Genomic DNA, 6,000 nt, shown 5'->3' on the forward strand with positions numbered 1-6,000 from the left:
TATTATTCAATTAACCAAAATTCACTTAAGGGACTAGGTGCACTTTCAAACCATGAAAGTATTCATGCATAATTTAGGAGAAGAATCTAACTGATGTAATGGCATAGAGGCGATAGAGATAGGGCCGTAGTGGATGGAGATGGAGTGCTGATCTCCTTCAATGGCCTTCAATAAATGGTGATGTCTTGTATTTGTACACCATCAAGATCTTCTACACGACAAAAGCATTGCGCGCTCCTTGCATTCCTCAGGTTTTCAATGTGCAGTATGAGAAATTAGGGATACAATCATAAACATGGAAACTCAGAATAAAAATGGGAAAGTATACTAATCACAATGGCGTTGATTATCATAAAATTGGCTAACGTACTGAACATTGCGTCACTTGAAAAAATACAGAAAAGATAAGTATTATATCATGCCCTGATGCCCATGCCCGACGTGTGTTCATCTAGCGCAAAGGATGTGCCCTTACAGTTTCAGATGTAAATTAAGTTTTATATCCCACGGTTTTGTATCCCACGGTTTTGTAACCCTAGGAAAACATGAGAATTATATTATATCATCCTAGTAGTGGAAAAGATTTTATCACGACATGTTTGGCTACCTTAAACTGCACAATGTTATTTATTGCATCGCTTACTAGCTCCCAGTTTTCACCCATGTCGTGGACGAGGACAACAAGTGCCTGAAATATTAAAACATTTGGGTTTATACCATACTGGGTCCAGAGAAATTAATGAGATTTTGAGAAGAGTTACTCTTTGGAGAGCACAATACGATGAATTTTTTTTTATTCTATTGGATTCGAAGAATTACAACAAAATCTTTAGAAATCATTTTTTTTCTAAACATGGTAGATACTTGTATTCAACTTTTTTTCGTCCACCTGTTTTCGGCCCTCGAATTTTTTAGAACCCTTTGAAAATACGTTCAAGGGTTCTCAAACAAAAAAAAAAGGATGTCCTCCGGGAAGCTTGTATCATCAAACAAAAAAGGTATCTCCTCCTCGAAGCTTGGAAGATCAAACAAATAAGGGATCTCCCATACACTACGTGAAGCCATCTGCCAGATGGATAAAACTTTTCAATGAACAAATCGTGAGAAAGAATCATGCGCGTATAATAATTCCACTATGATATTTGCATGTTTACAAATATTACTGCTTATAATCCAGTTACTCACCAAGAAGAATGTGTCAGAACTCAGAAATTCAGTAATTTATCTAGCGGTCCATATCCCAATAAACCTTTTAAAATTTGTTCTTGTCCTAGATCTAAGATCGTCAATGTATAGGCAGGCATGATTAGGGGTGATCAGGCATGGTTAGGGGTGATCAGATCGTGGAACGAAGCTCATTAGATGCCAAGCCGGATCAGCTGAGCTGGATATGCTGACAAACAAAAGTGCGAGCATGGCTAATTTACAGGCGAGTCCCGTCGATCCGACAACCTATCGGCCCGTGCCCACGTGCATCTCCTGGGCACTCCATCCTCCTACGTGCTTCTCAAATCATCAAGAAAAACTATATATAAACTTTTACACACAATATTTCCGTGCAAAATTATTTGCATGCAAAAATTTGCGAACCAACTTTTGTAGAAAGAAGTTGTTGAAAAAAATCGGAACAAAACTATAGGAAAAATTTGGGCAAAAAAGTTTTGAAAAAAATTTAGGAAAGATACAGCAAAAAAATTAAAAAAAATGAAACAAAAATTTATGAGCAAAATTTGTAACAAAGATTTATGGAAAAATCTAGAAATTTAGAGAATTTTTTGGAAGAATGAAACGAAAAGAAAAAAAAACAAATCGGCCTGGCGCGACCGCTACCGGCGGGCGAGCACTCCATGCGGCGGGGCCCCGCGCGCTGCCGCCGCCGGTGGGGGGAGCTCCCCTCGTGCCCGCACCGGCGCTCCAGGCGGTGGACCTCGCCGCCGGGGCTCACGCTCGCCCGGCGGGGGAGCTCCTGCCGGGGAGGCCACGCCCCGCCGCTCCCGCGCGGGAGAGCTCGGCTGGGGGGCCACACGCCACCGCTCCCGGCCGGGGCCGCAGCTCGCCCGAGGGTGCCGTGCGCCGCCGCTCTCGGCGAGGGGCAGGAGCTCGCCGCTGCCCGCGCGTGCGAGAGCTAGAGCTCGCCCCGGCACCTCCGAGCAAGCACGCCCAGGTCGCCAGGATGCTGCCCCTGCGCTGGATCTGAGGTAGAGGTGTGGGGAATGGAGGGACGCGAGGTGGATGGGGAGAGAGCGCGTGGTGTGAGGTTAATGCCACGATGAGGTCATCTTGCACTCCGGCGCTGAGGCGGACGAGTTCTGTGAGGAGCTGATGCTTCCGTCGCCCCAGCCGCGGACATATTAGCATGTTTGGTTTTGACCAGGGGTTGGCTCTGTTCCATTTTTTTTTGTTTGATCCAATTTATCTAGTATTGGATTGAAAGGATAGGTCTAAGCTATCTCATGTTTAGTTGAAAGGGTTGAGAGGGTCGGTTGGATGTCATTTTAACACCATTTGTAATTATTATACATTGGTTTCAGTATAATTTTTTTATCCATCCTTCTTCTCTACTTCTCCCCACCGGGCTCCCCCACCCCTCCCTATCTCTCCCCACGCCACCATTGCTCCCTCTCACGCGTCGGCCATCGCTCGTCGGCTGCCCCTGCCCAGCCTGTCGCCGCCTACCTCGCCGCCCACGAGCTTTGCGCACCCTGATAACCTCCCTCCACGCAGCGTCGGCTCGCGAGCACAACACCACCAAGCAAGCGCCGCCGCCGCCGCCTTTTGGTCTCACCCCGTCGCGCTCTCTTCCGAGCTGCCGCCGCCGCCGCCTCACGGGATCCACACCGACTAGGACCTGGCGAGGCCATCCCCCGCCAGCCTCTCTCTACCTCGCGTCGCCGTCCTGGCCGCGCGGCGCCACACAACTGGAGAGCCGCCGCCGCCGCCCCACGGGATCCACCCCGACCAGGACCTGGCGAGGCCGTCCCCCGCCAGCCTCCCTCTACCTCGCGTCGCCGTCCTGGCCGCGCGGCGCCACACAACTGGAGAGCCGCCGCCGCCGCCCCACGGGATCCACCCCGACCAGGACCTGGCGAGGCCGTCCCCCGCCAGCCTCCCTCTGCCTCGCGTCGCCGTCCCGGTCGCGCGCCACCACACGACTGGAGAGTCGCCGCCGCCGCCCCATGGGATCCACCCCGACCAGCACCTGGCGAGGTCGTCCCCCGCCAACCGCCCTCTGCCTCGTGTCGCCGTCCCAGCCGCGCGCCGCCACGCGATTGGAGGCCGCCCCCACCCCTGCCCCACCTGATGCCGCTGCCCCATGCAAGAACGGAGACAAACGGGATCGAAGCGGGCTGAGTGCGTCCGCTCGTTTTGGACGGATGCATTCGACCCGCATCTAGGAGGAATATTCCCTCCTAGGATCGACCCAACCCAGATGCATTTCCAACCAAACGCGGGTCGAGATTTCCAACTAAACGCGGGTCGAGAGAGTCGAATCCGTTCCAACCTAGTTCGACCCCAAACAAACACACGCTTAGGGTCTCCATCCTACCCTTCTCGTGGCGACCACACACCTAGTGCGCCCGCCGCTAGCCTTAATGCCCCTGCATCTGCCGAGGCATATGGATTTTAACAATAGCCAACTCGAAATGCGTGGCCCTCAATCAAGAAGAATGTGCTCGCCGGAGATACTCTCTGAAGCTTAGTGCTCGAATCCACCTAGTTCATTGTATATATTTTTCCGTTCCACAGATTCATTGCAGACACAACTAAGTAACTAACCATATAATTCAGGGATTTATAAATCCAATTTATTTGTATAATCTATAATCCAAATTCTTATAATTTATAGAGTAAATTGTAATCACCGTACAATACAACAACTTGTGCACATTGGTCCAACAACTTGTAAAATACTCGTTTAGTGCAATAACTAGGCAGTGGGTGTAGATTGGGCAACCAACTTGTAAAACGCTCAATTAAGTACATTAACTTGGTAAATTGATGCATCCATAGTTCAAATGTTACAATGGCAACGTATTTGCTAATACTAGGTCGCAATGGATGGTATATTCACGTCGGAATAAATAATTGAGCATTATTTGGTCATTGATATTTGCATCACAATAGCAATGTATTTGGCTAAGGCAAGAACCTTCCCAGTGTAAGAAATTAATGTATGTCTTCATATTAATTATATTTTATACAATAATTTAATTTTAATTAAGAATATTTAATTTCCTAATCGATTTTAATAAGTTCAGCCGCACTGTTTTCTACTAATATGATTATATGCAGTTCAACTAAAAAAACAATATATTTATACCTATTAACAATACCTATTACGAGCTTGGCATAAATATTTTTGAAGCCTCCTGGAGCTAACGTGTTCTATACATTTGTAGCACATAACGAACCTAAGAGATCAGGATGGACTTCAGTCTCTCGGTAATGTTAATGGCATAATTCTAAAACTTGATTTGAACTAATGAATAAATAAATTTTGTACACAGTTGAGAAGCAACAATCTGATCATGATCAATAACTTTTATTGACAAAAATATAGAATTATTGGCTTGAAGAAATTTACATGTCCATCTCATTTACTTAATACGTTGTTGCTGCAATGTTTGGACTTAGATGCACCGATTTACCAAAGTTATTGTACTAAATTGATCCTTATGGACCAATTTGCACCCACCTGTAAAATTATTGTACTAAATTGAGCATTTTGACAAGCTAATAGACCAATTTGCACTTATGTGCTAAGTTATTGTATGGTGAATGCAATTTTCTAATTAATTTTTAGTACCTTTATCTATAGATTTGTATAATAATATACATGAGATTCAAAACAGCATCTTAGATTACTGGCCTTAAACTGTGTTCCTCTATCTATGGATTCGTAATCTATTGCGGCTCCTTTGGCTCGCTGCGCTGTTGAGCAGGTTCGAGTCAGCACGTTAATCATTCAAGCTAAAAATTTAAGTCTGGCTTGTTCACAAAACACAACGAGGCAAGCTTTCCCCGACCCCAGTTTTTTTTTTCAAAAAGAAAGAGAGAGAGAGAGCTTGCCCCGACCCGAACAAGCCCGTTTTCGTCCAGCTCTCCAGCTCTAGGTACGTTTGGCCCAGTAAACTCACCTCAGATCTGGCTGCTTTGCAGCTGGCTGTTGCTCAGAGAGTAAGCAGCTGCAGCAATCTCCTCCAGCACGCACCAGCCGAACAGCGGGACCTCTTTGGTAGGGCTCTGGAGCTGTTTTTGCTAGAGCCGAGCCAAACGCATAAAAATGAAACGGCTTCAACCGAGGAGCCGGAGCTCTTTTTCAATTGGGCGCACGGAGCTGGAAATTTTGGCTCTGGCGGCTCCCTCCCACATGCGTCTGCTAATTGTTACGAGATGGCCCACATAGTTGCTCAAATTTACACCCAAATGCCACCGCAAACAACAGAGGAGCCAGAGCCCTTCGCCCCTCCGCACGCGTTCAATCCCGCACCGTTTTCTCGCCTCGCGTCGCAATAGCAGCGTTGGCGGCGCCATGAACCAGGGACATCGCCCAATAGCGGCATGCAGGGAAGTTCCTCCGGGTGGGGAAACCAGCTGATCGAGCCTGGCTGACCTCGATCCGGGAGTTGGGGGGCGGTGGAGGCGATACATCTAGGTTGGATGCGGCCCTTCCTGGATCGGCGGCGGCCAGCCAAGCGAAGGAGCATGGCCCGGCTTCAACCGCAGGCGGAAGAGTAGGAGCTAGGCAACGGGGAGTGGGGCGGCGGGGCGCTGGGTGGTGGGGAGCTGGGCGACGCGATGATGGGGAGCTAGGCGACGGGAGGCCGGACGACAACTCGAGGCTGCGCGGTGACTGGGATGGCAACGAGCCGAGGCGGCGCGGCACCAGGGAACCCGAGGGTCGGGCGGCGACAGGGAGCTGGGCGGCGATGGAGACGAGATAAGGTAGAACGTGGAGAAAAAAGAAAAGGAGAAGGAAAATGAAGAAAAAAGAGAAGG

Source organism: Setaria italica, chromosome III, assembly GCF_000263155.2.
Source record: "Setaria italica strain Yugu1 chromosome III, Setaria_italica_v2.0, whole genome shotgun sequence".
NCBI classification, from domain to species: domain Eukaryota; kingdom Viridiplantae; phylum Streptophyta; class Magnoliopsida; order Poales; family Poaceae; genus Setaria; species Setaria italica.